Below are 23,457 nucleotides of genomic sequence, written 5' to 3'. Positions count from 1 at the left end.
CTTACTTAAAAACACACATACCTTCTATTTTCATATATTTTTTTATTCTTTTAAAACCTCTTGATATATTTCTGATCATATTAAGAGTGTTGCCTTTTGTATATAATATTATTCAAATGCATGTATTTATGTTTTACTGTACATATTTAAATGTTATTTTCAAAGGGTATTTAGCGTGAACGTATTAATGGAGACACTCTATTGTGCTATTTTTATTTTCTTTTTAACAAAAAATACCATCGGAAAATAATATGATATATACCTTAACATTAAGCTTATTAAACTTATAAATATATTAGAACTATATCATCAGATGTATATTGTGCGATTAAGGATTACCCAAAAATAAACATCTTAATCATCAAATTTCACTAAATCTTTATGCTATTTAAAACAAACCTCTATTCATCGGATGATAAAGTGCTACCGGAAGTTTGTTTAATATCATATTGTATCTGTATATAGTACATTCCCATGCTGTAATGCCATGTACCTTGTTAGAAAATAAAAGAGATCTGTTCTGTTCAGTAGTAAAACATGTATACATTCAAATAAACAAATAAACTCTTAAATGAACAGATCCACTCAACCAGTGCAAAGTGCACATGTAGTGATTTTCACAATAATTACATACTTAAAGCTAAATTTATTTTTTAAGTACATATAGAAAAGATAGATCATAGAGTAGGGAATCAAACATACATTTAGGAAAATAAATATATTCTTTAATATCTTTCATCGGAAATCCTCGGAAGAGTACATGTATATATGGCGATACAAAAGTTAAACGCAAAGCAAAATTTCATTTCTGTATTCGTATTGTGATTTCACTAAATGACCGGGGACAACGTTGAATTTGAGGAAAACAAAGTATTTTTTAATATGTCAGACTGGTTCAAGACGTATAATTGCATGTATTTTTAGGAGAAAATGGACAACACAGGCAAAAGGAATTTCACATTAACTTCAGAACAACTTACGAATAAAGTATGAGGTTGTTTTTATAAGATTTTCTGGGTTAAAATAGATCATAATATAAGAAATTATACCTAGAAGATAGGCAATACACGAAATCATAGCTTAAGTTGGGAAACCGAGACGGGAACACACGCATACATTCCTGCTAGAAATATCGCGCACGAACAATCACATCTATATAGGGTTGAGAAGCCGGGCAGGGAACACACATACACAAAAAAAAAAACAAACAAAATCAAAGCACTGAATGTACTGATGGGGAGGCTATGAGAGAATGTTTCAGACTTATAGTGTATTTTCTTTTTGCTTAAAATATGCTACCAAAATAAAAAGATATGCACATTGCGCTATTTATCCTTACTGTTGTGTTCAACCATTCATATATATGGTTAATGTGGTTGACTATTCATTTTGTTAATATTCCAGAACATTTCATTGAGGTCTACATTCGGACTGTTAATCATACAAATTTTGAAAAACCTAAACTGTCAATAATAAATGACATACCAGCAAGTATGACGACTGTTCATTATCAGATAACAATAACATTTTACAAACTGACGGTTCCTTATCAAAATCACAGGAACTTGAAATTCTATCAAATAGAACCAATATTAATTATAATATCCAAATATACCCCCTATATACTATAAAAAACACAAACACAGGAAACTTGAAATTCTATCAAATAACCAATATTAATTATAATATCCAAATATACCCCCTATATACTATAAAAAATTTATAGTATATAGGGGGTATATTTGGATATTATAATTAATATTGATTATTTGATAGAATTTCAAGTTCCTGGTGTCAAAATATTCTAGGACTGTTCATCATAAATACTTTATGTCATTTTAATATTATTGAATGATAATAACAACTGCAAGTGATGCAACATTTTTATTGAACATAAAAATTATACACGTTTAGATGTACCATAATTGAGATCAATAAGATACTGTCTTGTGATGTCTTGTGATGATTATTAATATTCAATGCTCTACGGACAGAAGGTTGTCTTCTCCAGAAGCAAATCTCGAATAAAATCACGTTTCAGAAAATTATTCCCATTTCATTACTGACGGCGTCGGATAATATTAAAGCTAAATATTTCTTGAAAAAATACATATCTGCAAAGCTTATTCAAAACTGAATCAACCTAAGTGAAAATTGATCAGGAAGTTATATCTTCTTTTTTTACCGCCAACACTCAACCAACTAATGGTAGTTAATCGATAGCTTGTGTATTTTTAAACCTCACTAGCTTGAAATATATACTGCGGAAAATCTGTTGGTAACAGGGTGTAGGGTTTTCCCTGTCGACCATTTCCTGCAAATAGATGAGAACACCGAAGCCGTCAGTGCTATGAATGATGTTATAAATGGCGTGTTTTGGAAGTTTTTGTTGAAAACTTCTCCAATTTCCTCCAGAGGCGTGCACGTCGCGGAGAAGGCACACGGAAGGACATAGTCAAGTCATCATAAGTACCAGAGGTGATTGGTTGACCTGTCGTGGACTTACTCTGGAGGTTTGGCGCTAATAGAGATGCCGTTTTTGTTGTCGTCAGTCAGAAAGTTGATGCCTTGACGGTATTGTCGTCTCCTTTACCACCAAAGAACGAAGAATGGGCTTCCAGGAAGAATCTGCTTGAAAAAGACGTCCCAGATGCTATAATCTCGGACATATGGTTATTCCGGCGCCGAGTATAAATAAACTTAAAAACACACTCACTTTTTGTTGAAAACAAAACAAAAAAAACAACAACACATTTTCTGTAGTAATTTTTCAAGTGTTGTAAAATGAATAAGAAATTCCTCTTATGCCGCCGATTATTTTTAGAACACAAACATAAAAGTTCTTTTTTTTTATTTTTTCAAATAAACATTAATCACTTCAGCGCGCGCAAATATCGTTTTAAAATTAAAGTTTCGTAAGATATGTTAATGACTTCCCGATGCTCGACTGTAAGTAATTTGTATATGTATGCGTTTTTTTTTTGTTTTTTGTTTTTTTAATTAAAGCTTCTTATTCTTTAATATTTTTTATGTATCTCATAATCTGTATTGAAAATTTGAATTTTATTACACATGGACTATCAAATTATGATGTATGCCCTAGAATTGAATAAAACTTTCTAATTACACAATACGGGGTCATACTGATCTTTGCGTCTTTCTCTGAAATAATTATTTCTTTGTTAAAAACATATTTGACCCACATATTTCTGTCAATTAACTGTTCACTTTACTTCCGATTTTTGTTGTACGGAAACACATGTTTCTATTTGTGTTTTCTAATCAATTTCGAATCTATAATCAGTTTAATGGGATCACCACCGGGTAAACGACTACATACTAGGTACTTTGGTCCATGTTTTATACCCCAAATATTTGAATGTTCTATTGGGATTAAAATGAGCATAGTTAAGTAAACAACTGGTTGTATAAATCCCTGACCTGTCTAATTCTAATTATGAGATCAGTGAATATATAAGAACTTTCACTACAAAATATTCCTAAACAAAAGAGCACATGTTTAAATTTATTCCTATACAAATAAAAGATCAGAGTAGGGATCTGTCAATTGCCAAATATACTTTTATGTTAAAAGTTTGATTAATGAATTATGTATTGTAAGATGAAAATATAAGTATTGTTTTTTTATTTTACTAATGTAAAATGTAATATTGTGCTGGAATTTTGTCGGAAGGTTCTTATAGGGGTTTTGTAGTTAAATAGTTTTTTTTCGGCGATAATGGTTCAAGAATATAGATGTTCTTCAAACTATATGCTCATCACCATCAGTGAATTTTTTAGTTAAATGTATGCAAAATATTTACTAGCAGCTATGATATAGCGGTTTATGACCGTTTTCCGCGTACAGCCTCCGGGGTGTACTAATAAGTTAGTTTTCCTAGTTTATCACGCAAGCATGATCCATGTCTCCTGATGTAAGCGACCAGTTTACAATTATTTGTCTTTAAAAAATATTAAGGACTTTTAAATGGTTTATAACAACAAAAGAACATGCATGATATTGAGAATACGGCATTGTATATACACCGGTCTCAATATCGTCAGTAAGACCGGTGTACACAATGGAGAATACGGTGTTGGAACGTTCTAGTTAATGACCCGTCATAAACAGTTGGTCGCTGCGTAGTAATTGGAAAATTGTTATCAAGAATAATAAAGAATATTTGCCACTAAATCAAAGCATTTACTTACAAATTTTCATTTATGCTTTTTGTTAAAAAAATATTGATAAAGGTTATTATTTTGAAGGGTTTTCATACCAGAACTATTTATTACAGACGTACGCGTATGCCTAACCTGATTACCCCGCGGCAGTATGACGTCACGGCAGTAGTGATTTAAACAAAAATCAAGAATTTTTCAGAGAATTATTATCTTTACAAATTTCAGATATGAAATTAAAGAATGAAAATATTTTCATATTGTAAATGTCTGTGATGAGTGATGAGTCAGCTTAGAAAAGATCAAGGTACTATTTTTTGACCTGATTACCGCGGCAGTGACCTGATTACCGCGGCAGTAAGATTTGACGAACAGTTATTAACATTGGGTCGGCATAGCCTCCCCAAAAAACCGGGAGCGGCAAAATAAATACGAGTTTCACGAACTTCACTGATTTCGCAAAAAATCATTTATCGAGATTTTTAATGGCAACTTTACTAACAGATAGGCTATTTAACAGATTGCATTTAAGGAGAACAATTACACTTTATAATATGTATAAGTGGCAGTTTAGATATATGTATAAAGTAAGCAGAAGTAAAATATCGTCTGCGTATCCTGAGCAATGTCGTAGATCACGGTGTATTAAAACAAATATCTATTCTTACGAACCAAATTTTACAATAAAATATTATAAAAGTATAGGTTAAAGTTTATTAGTACGTACTAACAAAAATAAATTGGTAAGGTGCGCGCATTCATTCATTCATTCATTCGTTCGTTCGTTCGTTCGTTCGTTCGTTCGTTCGTTCGTTCGTTCGTTCGTTCATTCATTCATTGGGTGATTACCGTATCAATCACTTGAATGTAAAATTGGGCGGGGTTTAGCTTATGCAGTTCTTATTTTCAATTACCAATGAATAAAGGTGATGATGGTAATGCTGATGATGATGCTGATGATTATTACATTAAAAACAGTTTTAATATTTTCTTTATTTTTAAATATAATGTGATATTCGTAAAACGTCATTAACGAAGTTTTTCAGTATTCGATGCACTAGAAATCACGTCTTTCTTATTTTGCATCTAAATCATGTTTATTTATTTTAGTTTGACCAGTGTACATAAATGACATTTACATAGAATATAAAAGTGTAAAAAGATACGTATTTTTAGACTAAATGTATTGAAACAAAGTATTTCAATGAATATGACATACATTTAAAAATCAAAATCACTATCATCTTTCAAAATAACGGGTTTATAGGAACGCGTTTCTTTTACACATATTTATGATACAATCATTATTTATCTTACACACACATATATATGTACATTAGTACTTTTTCCTATATACCAATACGTCAGGTTATTCGAAAGCATCTTAGATCAATAATCATTAAAGTCGCTAACAATTCGTCTGCTAGTTACCGATAACAAACGGTATCGCTGATATCTTGTGTTTTGGCAAAGCAGGATATCTCATATTGCAGAGACATATATATACAATGCATTCAAAGCTATTTCTTCTTCATTTGTCCGTATTAGTTTCTACACATATATGACTGATACGCGGCGTATGAAAACCGTTTTTTTTCCACAAGTTTCATAGATGACTTTTAACGTAAACTATTTCTGTGAAATATTCACTATTTTGCAGGGAGAATGTAAACTTCAAGATCAATAAATGCTTTTATAGATTGCTCTGTCCGTTTGTTTGTTATAATAGATATAGTTTACATGTATGTCGCACAAATCAAATAAAATCTCTTTTTTTTCATAATTTCAATAATCAAGTTTGACTTTATTTGTTAAGATATTTTTATGAAACATATACCATATTGTTTAACATATGTACTTTAAGATAAATGAATGTATTATTAGATATTTCTGTCCGTTTATCCATGCTAGTGTCAACAATTACATTAATAATTGGAAAAACGCGCGCTGCAAATAAAAACGCTTTTCATGATGTTTTATTCTTACGCAGGACGTTATTTACAAAGGCATAAGTTATTGAATAAATTGTAGAGACGAATGTATATGTCAAGATACTTAAATACATCTTAAAACAACTTTGCCAGTTTGTCTGCTATAATACACATACTTGCATATTTCAGGAAAGTCGCACAATGCCTATAAAATCGGTGTATTTCATTCTTTTATTATCAAGTTTGCCATTATTTATTAAGCTATCGTCATGAAACAGTATACCATAGTTGTAGTCTGAAAACTTAAAAAGTTCAACTAAAGGCAAATACATTCATAACGATGGGGGGGGGGGGGGGGGGGGGTGGGGGGGGGGGGGGGGCACTCGCGCGGCTAATAAGAAAAACAGTGTTTTTTCTTGATATTCAATTCTTACAAAGGACGTTAGTCTACTATGTTTCTGTTGCGAAAACAACTCTGTCCGTTTGCCCTGCTAAAATAGCCCCACTAACATACATAAATTTTAGAAAAAAGTCGGACAATTCAGACAAATCCGTGTATTGTATACTTTTCAATAATCCAGTTTGACTTTATTTGTTAAGATTGTCTTTTTTGAAAACACATTCCATATTGTAGGGACGCATTGTATTCTTTAAGATTAAATAAACGCGATTATAAATATATTTGTTCCGTTTGTTCTATGCTATAACTCAGAAATGCAGGGATTATTCGGACAATACAAGCAATTCGGTGTTTTTCACAAATTTTTAATTTTTATGTGTTAATTTATTGAGAAAAGTATCTTCATTAAACATAAATCCTATTTGTAGGGAAACATACGGTTCGTATATTCATTACGATAAATGAATGCAAATTCCTATATATATTTGTCCGTTTTTCTATGATAGTGAATAGAAATACATTGTTAAATAAAATAAAAATAATTATAATTTTATAATTTGTTGAAATATAAATTGATTTTTTGCCAGCCACATATGAGATATTGATAGAATATAAATATTATAAAAAGAAGCTTCGCAAACATTGTTCATAAGAATGGAATAATAACAACAACCACAACAGCAACAACAATAATAATAATAACAACAATAATAATAATATAATAATGATAATAATAATAATAATAATAATAATAATAATAATTAATAATAATAATATAATAATAATAAAGTAATAATAATAAGAATAATGCATCGTCATCATCATCATCCCTCGTCACAACAGCACTAACCGCCATCAATAATAATGATAATCAATAATAAGTTATAAATAATAATAATGATGATAATAATAATAAAATAATAAAATAATAATATATAATAATAATAATATAATAATATAATAATAATAATAAAAATAGTAATAATAATATAATAAAATATGATATAATAATATAATGTAATGATAATAATGAATCATATAGAATCATAACATAGTTATAAATAATATAACAATCATTAGAAATAAAAATAATAATAAAACAACAATAATAAATAAAAAATATATATTCATAATAATAAAATAATAAAGATATAATTATAATAAAAAATCAGATAATAATAATACAAATCATAAATGATAGAAAAAATTATATAGTTATATAATAATAATATAATATAATAATAATATATAATAATAATAATAATAAAATAATAATAATAATCAATAATTATAATCATAATAATCAATAATTATAAATTAATTGTAATACTAAAGAATAAAATAATCAATAATTAACTAATAATAATAATCAATAATAATAATAATGATAATCAATAATAATAATAATAATAATAATAATGAATAAAAAGTAATTGATTATATAAATTAATAATCTGCATCATGGAATTTTATTCTTCTTCCTTGTTTTCATTATTATTATTAATTATTAGAATTATTATATTATTATTTATTATTATTTATCATCATAGTTATAAATAATTCCGTAATCTCTTATTAAAAGGAAATCAACATGTATAACTGTAAAGATAATTTGAAAGAATCATTTGATGAAAATCCAGTTGGATTTTTTTCCAATAACTGTTATTGGAAAAAACAGTTGAATTTTTCCAACAAAAATAATTGGAAATAAATCAATCGGATTTTTCATTTTTTTCATAAGCACCTTATTGGTAATTCAGCGTGTATAATTATGTGTAATTTCTATCGAAAACTTCATTTGCTCTTTAATTGTATCGCTTTTATAACTTATTAAAATTTTTCTGTAAAAATCCAGTCGGGAATTTTTTCCAAGCTTTCAAAATGGGATTTTCTTTTTATTTTAGAGAATAAGTTATCTTCAAAACTAGTCCAGAAATGTCATATAAAGGATGTAGAAAATGGTTATTTTTATAGTTTACAGCATTGCTGGGAAAATTGAAATTCCGTTGGAATAAATAATAATGTTGGAAAAAATTCCAATTGGAATAAAAGTAAATTCCGGCCGGACAGCATAATTCGCGGGCGGAACATAACATGAATTTCCGCCCGGACAAATTTTTTAAAATACAATTTTTGCTAAGAAAAAAAATTAAAATAGTTTCAAATGAAGTCAATTATTTATAATTAACATTAAATCTATCAGATGAAATGATTTTTAAGTGTTTAGGGCAATTATAAACTGTAGTGAAGTTTGCCACTATCCCGGTGGTGCAAAGATTTTCCGGTGGCTGTTTTTAGTTATATTTAAATCTGTTTTGGCCATTTAATTCCAAGAGAAAACAGTATCATTTACCAATATCTAAACAGTTTCTTAATTAAAGTCCTATTGTGCCTGATAATTGGTATCATTTTTATTTCTCAAAAAACATTCATTTTTGATATCCTTCTTACAGTTTCAAAACATACTCATTTGCTATATAAATAATTTATCTTTTGCATCTTCAGTTGGCAATTGGTATAATTATTGTGCATTAGTATTTTGAAGGGAAGTCAAAATACAACTTTGTTTACATGATCTTACCTTTACGATACATAACTGCATGTTGAACACTATTTGTTCAACTGTAAAACATCTTTAAGTACATGATCTTAATCCATTATTTGAACATTATTAAACACATGTTTGACATTTCTAAAAAATAAGAAAAATATTGATTTATGACACGTCATGCCTTGAAACAACTATGTTTATCAAAAAGCTTTTCTAAAATACAATAAGCATTATAAATATCTTCTGTCATTTCCGATAACGTTCCATAAGTTTGATTTGGAAAATCAAACTGTACTGTTTGTTTACTTGACATGTTTGGTTAAGTTTGTAACTTTGAATAAGTCAAACATAGATTAACTTGTATCTAATGTATGTTGTTGTGTCGTAATTTGATTTTGTCGGGCATGCGTAATTATATTTAAATAGATATTATAACAACTAATTTGTTTGACAATCTTAAACCAAACGACGGCATTCACAGATGATAAGCGGATATAAGGTAATATTAAGATTAGGAAAGAACGGCTGTTTTTAAAAAAAACTATCAACATAAACTATCTACCGTCGCAATGAGAATCGACACCCCTAATGTATCAATGTGTGAAAATGCGTGTTACTTGAATGTGGGTAAAACTCACACATAAGACTCCTCACTCCTGTGTTTTTGTTATAGTACGCCATCAGTCCTAAATAAATTTCACGATGCTGATAACGAATGAACCATATGATGTTTGATGATTTAATAATTTAAAGTATTTTAATTCAGTCAGTAACAAAACAAACCGAAGAGTGAAACAACGAAGAAAAAGTACAAATTTAAATGTTTGCATATTTTACAGATGTTATTTGCTATTGTGTGACTACAAAAGAATTGAATGCTGATTTCATTTAACACAGTGTCGCCATATGTAAAATAAATTATATAATTTATTTAAAAAATACAACAAGATTTATATTTCAAGGTAAACACGGTAGGGAATCACGTGACTTTTACGGTTACGCGTACAGACAATATGGCGTCCTAAAAACCTCGCTTCACATGTGTTTTTCAGGTAATTCGTTATTATATCCCTTTTACTTACATACGAGACCTGTTGCAGCCTACGCGGAATAAAGAATTGTTGCCGCCTATACCTTATTTTCCACCCCTGTGCTCATAGCTTTTACAAACACTCAAAAATTCAACAGAAATTTTCAATGTGAACAATTATTTTTCGGGTAACATTCACGCAAAATTTGTATTTTTTATGAATTCGATTAAACTACGTCGAGTTAGCAAAGAGAAAATGTTCATAGAATTTCTTTATTTGAAAATGTAAATATAAGGCATGTTAAATGTTGACTGGTCATTTTCTATTCCATCACACGAGAGAAAAAATATTTGGGTAACTCCCACGCGTACTTTTATTGTTGATAACTCCCACGCAATATTTTTATGTGCAAGCAATATCTATGCAGGTTATAGCCTAGATATTGATTGAAAAAAAATCATGAGTGATGCATTTAGCATCAAACTGTCAAAGAATTTTGAATAATATTAAAAATACCGCCAATGTTCGAATTTAAAAGTTTAAAAAACGTTGAAGTTCAACGTTGGCACAACGTTGAGGTTTCAATGTCATTTCAACATACTTTAATTCTAATATAAAGCAAAGTACTGTAGCAGAGTTTAACAAAAAATGAAGACACTATTAAATACTTCCAAAAACACAGTAGATATTGATTGAAAAAAAATCATGAGTGATGCATTTAGCCTTAAACGTTCAAAGAATTTTGAATAATATTAAAAATACCGCCAAAAGGTCCTGGATAGAATTAAGCCACTATGGATAGCAGAATACATACTCACGTGAATATATTAAATGAAGTTTCGATATAAATAAATTAATCGCAGAAATTAAAATAAAAGTCTCAAATATAAGAAGGAGGTCGATTTCAGTTTAAGCACAATTACAGTTGTCATTTTTATTTGTTTGGGTCGTCAGACCAAACAAATAATGGTAGCGAAATTTCAGAGTCTAATGCTGTTAATTGCAAATGCCGAAAGTAGTCCACTTTTTTGAAGCGGTTACTTCCCTTTATATGTACACTAACGCCGAAAAATGCAGGGGAGATCACTGCGTAAAGATGGTCAAAGACAGGCACATTAATGTTCAAGCAAAATAATTCCCTATTGGTCGAAGATTTCTAATATTGTTTTATTGTATTTTCTGATCGAAAATAAGTAAATACAAAGCGGAAATTCAATCTCTGACACAGAAGTTTACGACAAACCTAACAACAAGTAGTTCTCAAAACAGCTTAAAACTAGCGATTTAAAAGAAAGAAATATTTTTATTTTGTTACAACGAAGTAACCAACAAATTACAACGCATTCAAAGTTTAAAAATAGCGTTGGCTTATAGAATTGTCAATAAATGCACAATCACAAATTACGCGGATGAATATGATTTTATCAATCAAAATACTATTTTTAGCGATGTCGATTACCGAATACTACACAAACCGAGTAGTGGAATATATAGATTCTACATGTCGGACTGTTTGGGCGGGAAGATTTTCGCTAAATTATTTACTTCAATTTTGAACTGAACAAAATACCTCGAAATTAATAAGGAATTACAAACCCGAAATGCAATGGAAGTTCTAAATTTAGAATGACTTGATGTTATTCAGACAATGTTTGTATAACTTCTCCGTGGTGCAGGGGTAACGCGCTCCCTTAGTGAGTGAGAGGTCTGGAGTTCAAATCCCAGTCGAGGAAACTTTTTTTTAAATTTCTTTTTAAGTGTCTTTGTTAATGAAGTAACCATGATATGCAAGGATAAAGTGTGGCTCAGCTGCCGTAAAAAATGAACATAAATGATTTTTTGATGCAACTCTAGTTATGCAGAATTCCGTATGTATCAAACTCTGGTGCCTTGCAAAATGAATTATAATACATAAAAATAAACTTATACAGGAAAATACATACAGATATACAGTACGATTTAGATTGCAATCAGAAAATACCACAGAACTTGAGCCCTTAATGGTTTTCTTCAGGCCGTTCACATATAAATTCACCGTGGCTGAAGGGTTTTCGCGCTCGCTTAGGAAGCGAGAGGTTTGGAGTTCAAATCCCAGTAAAGGCAACTCATTTCTCTTTCAAATGGTTTAAGTCAAATAAACATTGGATTGAATATCAGTGTTGCAATTAGTCTTATAGCCAATTTAAAACAATTAAAACGATGGAAAGCATTGGTGGCACTATACATATAATCTCACAACCTGTACCTGTTCTTACATTCTGAGACCCAAACAAATTCAGCGCCTTCTGTGCTTTGATTTATAGTTTGCAGATATGGACGGTTCCAGCTCGGATATTGTTTGTGGATAATGTTGGAAAACATTTGTCTTAATGACCACATAAACTGGCTACTCGGCACATGACCTTGTAAATGTTGTGGCAAATCGAAAAGTGTGGCGTTTTACTGTTATTTGTAATGTAGAGATTTTGATGCTAAAGCATCAAGTCGCCGGATAGAAAAATGATTGTATTATCATAAATATAAGAAAATATAAGTTTAATGGTTCAAGTATAAAAATAAGAGGAACAATGAGTTGAGTAATGTTTGCCACTGAGGCTTGTAAGGCAAGTCCTATGCTGGTAATTCTTCTTGTAATTATACTTTATACATATACTGTTGTACCATACATTGAAATCCGTATAGGTTACTAGTTCAGATTCAGATAATTACCGACAAATAATTACCGATCATCGAATATTTGCAAAGTGACTATAAACATATATATGTTTAATTATTACATGAAACAATACACTTTTACTGTTAAAGTGTTGTACATCATTATTATGTGCTATAGAAAAAATAATTATATAATTTAGTTGAAATCAATACACGTATTCCAATCGTTACAGACGATATATAAAATTAACGTTTAAGTGCCTTTCAGTGCGATAAACTATCAACACAAAGATAGTTAATTATTTTTTTCTATGTATCTAATACGATTCCGGACCCCTGACGTCATACCGTTTTGGAAACCTGCGTGACGGAAACCGACGGAATATACCGAAATCAACGATTACCATTATATATTTCAATAATGTGCCTCTTAAGCATAACATTATTTTGGGATGTTCAACCTAAACTAAACAATTGAACTTTCTTGTCGAATGTTTTACAGAAGGGGCCAAGTTAAACCCTTTACTAAGAAGAAAGGAAAAGGTTTTGGAAATGTATTTTTAATGTAAACAGGTTTCTCTTATGATATAAAGTATGAACCTGATTAATGAAAAATAACTTATGTAATTATCTGTACAAAATTACAACGATTTACATCTTATCAGTTACCACCATTAACAAGTTACCTGTCTTATCAGCAATCTGTAACTATTAATAGATTTTATAACGATATACAACATATATAAACATGTAGTCACGTGATTCTTACGAAAGACCAGGGAGCATTTGTTTATAATTAGATAAAATAATGTAATATAAAAGGTCTCATAAAAAATAAACAACCAAATAATTCTAAAGTGTCATTTCAAATATCATTCATGATTATTTATTATAAAATAGCAATGCTTGACACATAGAAAAAAGTAAAAGTATCTCTAATATTCAATGACTGATCCTTGGGGATACGTTATTGATACATTTTATGAAAATTGTAATGTTGCTTTTTAAGACGTCAATATGTGCATATTTCATTCCACTGGGCAAAGTAATCATATGTTTGATTTTTTGTAATTACTGAAAAATAATTGTTGTCTTTAATTGTTCAATGATTGATATGCTTTTATTTTCAGATTTTAAGGGCTTCTCCTACCATAGGTATAATATTAAACTATTACAAATATAGTCGCCGGTTTCTACCGGCGACTAATAAAAACCCGTAACGTTTCCGATTTGCTGGGCTATAAAATGTTTTACCACAACATTTATAAGGTCCTGTGCCGTGTAGACTGTTCATGTGGTCAATATTTGAGACCTATCTGTGAATGAAATGTTTCCAACATTTATCACAAACAATATCCGAGATGGAACCTTCCATATCTGCAAAATATGAAAAATGACAACTGTAATTATACTAATAAAAACAGAAATACAAAAACCTCCTTCTAATATTTTAGACTTTTGTATCAAAACGCGACCTAATTGAATGATTTGGGTTTAGTAGGCCTTACGCGAAATTATTGATGTCCTTGGCAATTTATGATTTTACAAGCCATGCCTTTTTGAAATTTTTTTATCATAATATTGTAACCTATAAGCAAATGAAGTGTTGTTCGGCCCATATAATTTACGCCCCAAAACGATTCGTCAATTTAGCTGTATTAATTTTATATCTTAGTGATAGTAAAATTAAGTGTGAATTAGTTTGAAAAATACATTATATCCATTGCATTATCAAAACAAATATTGATTAAACTGTTTAAGGTTAAATAACAAAGATGAGTGTTAAATTTTAAGTTTAATTGCCGTGAATTTATAGGGAATAATAAATCTATTTTATATTCTAGATCCTGGTCCTGGCTGAAATTTAGAGTATTACAGCTGTAGCTTGTATACATAAATTTAACATGGAAAGGACTGTCTTTGGGAAAATGCTGACGTAACTGATGGGAGCAATTTACCAATCATAGGTCAGACTTAAATAGCTTCTTTTTAAAAAGTTTTTGTAGTTTTTTGTACATAATTTACTGTCAATATGAAACTTCAGCTGTATCTTAATTTCTATGCTTTTGTATTATGTAAATCTTAGAGGTAAGCATTTTAAGATAAAACAAATCACTAAGTTGATTAATTATATATATAATTTGAGATTGACCAATTCAATTTTAACTAGTAACTTCTTATTTTATTTGCAGAAGCAGTAGAAGTATTCAAATACCATCATGAAACACTTAAGACATACCCAGAGAGCTCTAGAAGAAGTACTAGTGGTAGATTGGAACAGATTGTAGCTTAATTGTTAAACTAAAAGGACTTCTTTAATCGTTTGAGTTTAAGGTACACTTGAACTGTATTTTTGGAAGTATTTAATAGTGTCTTCATTTTTTGTTAAAATCTGTTACAGTACTTTGCTTTATATTAGAATTAAAGTATGTTGAAATGACATTGAAATCTCAACGTTGTGCCAACGTTGAACTTCAACGTTTTTTAAACTTTCAAATTCGAACATAAATCCAACGTTATTTCAACGTTGAAATCTGGCCATACTTTAACGTTGTTCAACGTTGATGTGCCTGCTGGGTTAATTCTATCCAGGACCTTTTGACGGTATTTTAATATTATTCAAAATTCTTTGAACGTTTAAGGCTAAATGCATCAATCATGATTTTGTTCAATCAATATCTAGGCTATAACCTGCAAAGATATTGCTTGCACATAAAATATTGCGTGGGAGTTATCAACAATAAAAGTACGCGTGGGAGTTACCCAAATCATTTTTCTCTCGTGTGATGGAATAGAAAATGACCAGTCAACATTTAACATGCCTAATAATTACATTTTCAAATAAAGAAATTCTATGAACATTTTCTCTTTGCTAACTCGACGTAGTTTAATCAAATTCATAAAAAATACAAATTTTGCGTGAATGTTACCCGAAAAATAATTGTTCACATTGAAAATTTCTGTTGAATTTTTGAGTGCTTGTAAAAGCTATGAGCACAGGGGTGGAAAATAAGGTATAGGCGGCAACAATTCTTTATTCCGCGTAGGCTGCAACAGGTCTCGTATGTAAGTAAAAGGGATATAATAACGAATTACCTGAAAAAACACATGTGAAGCGAGGTTTTTAGGACGCCATATTGTCTGTACGCGTAACCGTAAAAGTCACGTGATTCCCTACCGTGCAGATGAAAAAGTACAGAAATGTTTGCCCGTCGCTCCGTCGTAAAGACGGCGAATAAATAGTGCATGAGACTAGCAAGAGGTATCGCTTCTCGGCCTTTTGGCTAAGATCAAAGTGTAGTATCTGTTCTTATCAGCTTAATATCTGATACGTCCCCCATTGGGGGACTTCGATATTAAACTGATTTTTGGACACAGGTGAGATGTTAGGGGCTTGCTCCGCTCTCGCCACGGGTTGGCCCGGTATTGCAGTACTTCCGGGATCGGCCCACTTCCCGTAAAGGGAAAACACTACACTACATTACATCACTCTGAACCTACCAGGTTATTACAATATAGTCTTAGCATGAGAATGTATTAAAGGCCAACCGCTATGGTAAAAATCTATATCATTTTTCTTATAAGAGTATAAAGAAGAAATCAAATATTACGAAGCATTAAAACTGAAATTTTCATCGTTCTTATTTTTTTCTTACTGATATCATTGTTATTTCATCATCATCATCATCGTCATCATCATCGTCATCATCATCGTCATCATCGTCAGCATCAATTATCATCATCATCATCATCATCATCATCATTAGCAGCAGCATCATCAATCATCATCATCATCGTCGTCGTCGTCATGAATTTGATTATAACTATCAACATCGTTAGCCTTTAAATCGTTTGTATGCATTATTCATTTTTCATTATCATTTATTCAGGTATATATAATATAGTAGGTATATATGAGCCGCGCCATGACAAAACCAACATAATGGGTTTGCGACCAGCATGGATCCAGACCAGCCTGCGCATCCGCGCAGTCTGATCAGGATCCATGTTGTTCGCTATCAGTTTCTCTACTTGTAATAGGGTTTGTAAGCGAACAGCATGGATCCTGATTAGACTGCGCGAATGCGCAGGCTGGTCTGGATCAATGCTGGTCGCAAACGCACTATGTTGGTTTTGTCATGGCGCGGCTCATATAATATAGTAAGCATACAGTTGTCATTGCAACCATGTTTGTTTGTAAAAAAAACACGAATTAATTGCACAAAATTCGGATAAGATCTAGCATCTATATTAGGACAAAAATGAACGACGAATGGCTTTTAGAAATGTGCATTTCCTGACTTTAAAGCAGCCAGCCATGCGTAGTGGCACATATTACCGTGAGGCAAATATTCATAGCTTTGCAGTGAACGTATTGCCTTGGCGATCGCACGCTCGAGCATGTTCTAGTGAGCTTCTAAATATCAGTACCGAAAATGAAGCGAAACTGTCCGTTATAGGAAAATTACCTAAGCAATTTCAATAGTGCATATTAGGGCCTAATAGGTATTCCTTTTGAACTTGGGCTTCCTCGCTTAAACTGTTTGATTTGCGAGTAACTCGCTGTGCAGCAAAGGACAGTTTAAATATCTTCGACATACAAATGCTGGTTACCCTCAATACTGGTTACCACCCGGCCCCCGCCCGTCACTAATTAAATTCATAATTGAAATGTAATATTGAAAATATATATTGAAAATATGTGTGCGGGGGAGGGTGTGTGTGTTGGGGAGGGGGTACAGAAATCTCTGTGTATGCTACAAACGGTACTTAATTTAGGAGCGTATGGGTAACACATACTGTTCTCGTTTCTTTCCCCGGTCCAAACTTGAGAAATAAATAATAGAATATGATTATATGGAGATGACGAAATTAGACGCAGGTCTATTGTACTTTAATATAAATAAGAACGCAAAGAGGACTATTTCATGAAAAAAATGCCCCTTTTAAAAACCAAGTAAATGGTTATACAAAAAGTGTTCAGTATATACACCCCCTACGCCCCATCCTACTAGTGAAATATATGTTTTACGCGGTGTAACAGTCTTCCGGTTAGCAGTGCATTTCTAAACAGAAAAAAAGGGAGATTATCCGCGTAACAATCTCACGGTTAGTGATATATGACCATTTAGCGTGTGCATTATATTGTCCAAGTAAACACATATTCTGCTATTCTTGTCATGTTCTTATTTGTACCGTCCTAATTTATTAACTGAGTCAAAAACACGACTAAAGAGACTGCCGCCCCCGCTCGAATGGCTTAAATGTGAAACAAGGCATAGTCATCGGAGGGATGTAATAGCTGCTTTAATTTCTGACAACGGTGAACGGGAGATAAATCGGTTTTCTTGCAGCGACTTGTGTCCGCTCTTAAAGGCACAACATGCCTCAGGAATCCATATATTTCTAGTTGTTTAGAAATATTAAACATGTGTTTAATAATGTTCAAATAATGGATTAAGTGCATGTTAGATGAGAAACAGTTATGTGCATTAAAGGTAGCAAAATGTAAACAAAGTAGTAGTTTGACTTCTATACAAAATACCAATTTACCATATTAATGATTATACCAATTGCCATCAACAGAATAATTTGTGCATATAGCAAATGAGCATGTTTTTCTTGGGGGTGCATATCAAGATATAAAAAAATGAACAGTTTTTTAGAAATAAAAATGCTAGCATTTCTGAGGCATAATGGGCCTTTAAGTCATTCAGAAATAATAATGATGATTTGCTGTTTATAGTCAGTACATTTATCAGGTTATTTTGTTTTATAGAGTACGTCAATGCGGATGGCAGTGTAATGTTACAGTAGTATACAGGAAGTTAAAGTCTAACTGTGACGTCAGCAAACAGTGACGTCACAATGTGTATTGTGACGTCAGTTTCCATGACGGTGACATTCATCGAGTATGGAGCATGGAATCGTATGACGAAGTTCTGGTAAGTTATCTTTTCTTATCACCCTGTAGGTAAAGTGAAAGTAATATGAATAGAGAGAATGATGAAAGTGACGGCGGCATGCGTTAATATAATTATACGTACATTGGAAAGAATAAATCATATGCGGGACTATTCACTAAACAAATAAGCACGGGGCCGGGCATATGTGCTCAACCAAGATAACATTGGATAAGTAATCCGTCGCACAGATAAATCCGTCCACGAGTCGCACGGGCATTATGCGAACGTGCATTAAAGTCTGCAGATCGTTTTATTGCTAGGAAAATACCTATTCTGAGCCCAGTGATATGTGTATGAGAGCTGATACCACTGGAGTCTGGAAAGTTACTAAAATGTTTCGATCTCTGAGTGCTTCTCGAAGACTGAAGATTGTCGGCGAAATTGTGTAATTGTTACAGATGAAAAAGTACAGAAATGTTTGCCCGTCGCTCCGTCGTAAAGACGGCGAATAAATAGTGCATGAGACTAGCAAGAGGTATCGCTTCTCGGCCTTTTGGCTAAGATCAAAGTGTAGTATCTGTTCTTATCAGCTTAATATCTGATACGTCCCCCATTGGGGGACTTCGATATTAAACTGATTTTTGGACACAGGTGAGATGTTAGGGGCTTGCTCCGCTCTCGCCACGGGTTGGCCCGGTATTGCAGTACTTCCGGGATCGGCCCACTTCCCGTAAAGGGAAAACACTACACTACATTACATCACTCTGAACCTACCAGGTTATTACAATATAGTCTTAGCATGAGAATGTATTAAAGGCCAACCCCTATGGTAAAAATCTATATCATTTTTCTTATAAGAGTATAAAGAAGAAATCAAATATTACGAAGCATTAAAACTGAAATTTTCATCGTTCTTATTTTTTTCTTACTGATATCATTGTTATTTCATCATCATCATCATCATCATCATCATCATCATCATCGTCATCGTCATCGTCAGCATCAATCATCATCATCATCATCATCATCATCATCATCATCATAGCAGCAGCATCATCAATCATCATCATCATCGTCGTCGTCGTCATGAATTTGATTATAACTATCAACATCGTTAGCCTTTAAATTGTTTGTATGCATTATTCATTTTTCACTATCATTTATTCAGGTATATATAATATAGTAGGTATACATGAGCCGCGCCATGACAAAACCAACATAATGGGTTTGCGACCAGCATGGATCCAGACCAGCCTGCGCATCCGCGCAGTCTGATCAGGATCCATGTTGTTCGCTATCAGTTTCTCTACTTGTAATAGGGTTTGTAAGCGAACAGCATGGATCCTGATTAGACTGCGCGAATGCGCAGGCTGGTCTGGATCTATGCTGGTCGCAAACGCACTATGTTGGTTTTGTCATGGCGCGGCTCATATAATATAGTAAGCATACAGTTGTCATTGCAACCATGTTTGTTTGTAAAAAACACGAATTAATTGCACAAATTAGGATAAGATCTAGCATCTATATTAAGACATAAATGAACGACGAATGGCTTTTAGAAATGTGCATTTCCTGACTTTAAAGCAGCCAGCCATGCGTAGTGGCACATATTACCGTGAGGCAAATATTCATAGCTTTGCAGTGAACGTATTGCCTTGGCGATCGCACGCTCGAGCATGTTCTAGTGAGCTTCTAAATATCAGTACCGAAAATGAAGCGAAACTGTCCGTTATAGGAAAATTACCTAAGCAATTTCAATAGTGCATATTAGGGCCTAATAGGTATTCCTTTTGAACTTGGGCTTCCTCGCTTATACTGTTTGATTTGCGAGTAACTCGCTGTGCAGCAAAGGACAGTTTAAATATCTTCCACATACAAATGCTGGTTACCCTCAATACTGGTTACCACCCGGCCCCCGCCCGTCACTAATTAAATTCATAATTGAAATGTAATATTGAAAATATATATTGAAAATATGTGTGCGGGGGAGGGTGTGTGTGTTGGGGAGGGGGTACAGAAATCTCTGTGTATGCTACAAACGGTACTTAATTTAGGAGCGTATGGGTAACACATACTGTTCTCGTTTCTTTCCCCGGTCCAAACTTGAGAAATAAATAATAGAATATGATTATATGGAGATGACGAAATTAGACGCAGGTCTATTGTACTTTAATATAAATAAGAACGCAAAGAGGACTATTTCATGAAAAAAATGCCCCTTTTAAAAACCAAGTAAATGGTTATACAAAAAGTGTTCAGTATATACACCCCCTACGCCCCATCCTACTAGTGAAATATATGTTTTACGCGGTGTAACAGTCTTCCGGTTAGCAGTGCATTTCTAAACAGAAAAAAAGGGAGATTATCCGCGTAACAATCTCACGGTTAGTGATATATGACCATTTAGCGTGTGCATTATTTTGTCCAAGTAAACACATATTCTGCTATTCTTGTCATGTTCTTATTTGTACCGTCCTAATGTATTAACTGAGTCAAAAACACGACTAAAGAGACTGCCGCCCCCGCTCGAATGGCTTAAATGTGAAACAAGGCATAGTCATCGGAGGGATGTAATAGCTGCTTTAATTTCTGACAACGGTGAACGGGAGATAAATCGGTTTTCTTGCAGCGACTTGTGTCCGCTCTTAAAGGCACAACATGCCTCAGGAATCCATATATATCTAGTTGTTTAGAAATATTAAACATGTGTTTAATAATGTTCAAATAATGGATTAAGTGCATGTTAGATGAGAAACAGTTATGTGCATTAAAGGTAGCAAAATGTAAACAAAGTAGTAGTATGACTTCTATACAAAATACCAATTTACCATATTAATTATACCAATCGCCATCAACAGAATAATTTGTGCATATAGCAAATGAGCATGTTTTTCTTGGGGGTGCATATCAAGATATAAAAAAAATGAACAGTTTTTTAGAAATAAAAATGCTAGCATTTCTGAGGCATAATGGGCCTTTAAGTCATTCAGAAATAATAATGATGATTTGCTGTTTATAGTCAGTACATTTATCAGGTTATTTTGTTTTATAGAGTACGTCAATGCGGATGGCAGTGTAATGTTACAGTAGTATACAGGAAGTTAAAGTCTAACTGTGACGTCAGCAAACAGTGACGTCACAATGTGTATTGTGACGTCAGTTTCCATGACGGTGACATTCATCGAGTATGGAGCATGGAATCGTATGACGAAGTTCTGGTAAGTTATCTTTTCTTATCACCCTGTAGGTAAAGTGAAAGTAATATGAATAGAGAGAATGATGAAAGTGACGGCGGCATGCGTTAATATAATTATACGTACATTGGAAAGAATAAATCATATGCGGGACTATTCACTAAACAAATAAGCACGGGGCCGGGCATATGTGCTCAACCAAGATAACATTGGATAAGTAATCCGTCGCACAGATAAATCCGTCCACGAGTCGCACGGGCATTATGCGAACGTGCATTAAAGTCTGCAGATCGTTTTATTGCTAGGAAAATACCTATTCTGAGCCCAGTGATATGTGTATGAGAGCTGATACCACTAGAGTCTGGAAAGTTACTAAAATGTTTCGATCTCTGAGTGCTTCTCGAAGAGTGAAGATTGTCGGCGAAATTGTGTAATTGTTACAGATGAAAAAGTACAGAAATGTTTGCCCGCCGCTCCGTCGTAAAGACGGCGAATAAATAGTGCATGAGACTAGCAAGAGGTATCGCTTCTCGGCCTTTTGGCTAAGATCAAAGTGTAGTATCTGTTCTTATCAGCTTAATATCTGATACGTCCCCCATTGGGGGACTTCGATATTAAACTGATTTTTGGACACAGGTGAGGTGTTAGGGGCTTGCTCCGCTCTCGCCACGGGTTGGCCCGGTATCGCAGTACTTCCGGGATCGGCCCACTTCCCGTAAAGGGAAAACACTACACTACATTACATCACTCTGAACCTACCAGGTTATTACAATATAGTCTTAGCATGAGAATGTATTAAAGGCCAACCCCTATGGTAAAAATCTATATCATTTTTCTTATAAGAGTATAAAGAAGAAATCAAATATTACGAAGCATTAAAACTGAAATTTTCATCGTTCTTATTTTTTTCTTACTGATAATATCATTGTTATTTCATCATCATCATCATCATCGTCATCGTCATCATCATCGTCGTCGTCATCGTCAGCATCAATTATCATCATCATCATCATCATCATCATCATTAGCAGCAGCATCATCAATCATCATCATCATCGTCGTCGTCGTCATGAATTTGATTATAACTATCAACATCGTTAGCCTTTAAATTGTTTGTATGCATTATTCATTTTTCACTCTCATTTATTCAGGTATATATAATATAGTAGGTATACATGAGCCGCGCCATGACAAAACCAACATAATGGGTTTGCGACCAGCATGGATCCAGACCAGCCTGCGCATCCGCGCAGTCTGATCAGGATCCATGTTGTTCGCTATCAGTTTCTCTACTTGTAATAGGGTTTGTAAGCGAACAGCATGGATCCTGATTAGACTGCGCGAATGCGCAGGCTGGTCTGGATCTATGCTGGTCGCAAACGCACTATGTTGGTTTTGTCATGGCGCGGCTCATATAATATAGTAAGCATACAGTTGTCATTGCAACCATGTTTGTTTGTAAAAAAACACGAATTAATTGCACAAATTAGGATAAGATCTAGCATCTATATTAAGACAAAAATGAACGACGAATGGCTTTTAGAAATGTGCATTTCCTGACTTTAAAGCAGCCAGCCATGCGTAGTGGCACATATTACCGTGAGGCA

At 32.7% G+C, this 23,457-nt stretch overlaps 3 non-coding genes across 3 annotated transcripts; all 3 read left to right on the top strand.

The window, feature by feature from the left end:
• Positions 1-16,014: 16,014 nt before the first annotated feature.
• Positions 16,015-16,207, top strand: LOC132753239 (U2 spliceosomal RNA). The gene has a single exon (XR_009628931.1). It is a non-coding gene; the product is annotated as a U2 spliceosomal RNA (small nuclear RNA).
• Positions 16,208-19,193: 2,986 nt separating this feature from the next.
• Positions 19,194-19,386, top strand: LOC132753238 (U2 spliceosomal RNA). Its single transcript, XR_009628930.1, has one exon. It is a non-coding gene; the product is annotated as a U2 spliceosomal RNA (small nuclear RNA).
• A 2,986-nt stretch (positions 19,387-22,372) lies between these two features.
• LOC132753240 (U2 spliceosomal RNA) lies at positions 22,373-22,565 on the top strand. The gene has a single exon (XR_009628932.1). It is a non-coding gene; the product is annotated as a U2 spliceosomal RNA (small nuclear RNA).
• The last annotated feature ends 892 nt before the right edge of the window (positions 22,566-23,457 follow it).

The sequence above is a fragment of the Ruditapes philippinarum genome, unplaced genomic scaffold (assembly GCF_026571515.1).
Source record: "Ruditapes philippinarum isolate M1 unplaced genomic scaffold, ASM2657151v2 ctg14854_1_1_1_1, whole genome shotgun sequence".
Taxonomy (NCBI): Eukaryota; Metazoa; Mollusca; class Bivalvia; order Venerida; family Veneridae; genus Ruditapes; species Ruditapes philippinarum.
Note: the sequence above shows the minus strand (reverse complement) of the source record. Positions and strands in the feature narration are given on the sequence as shown.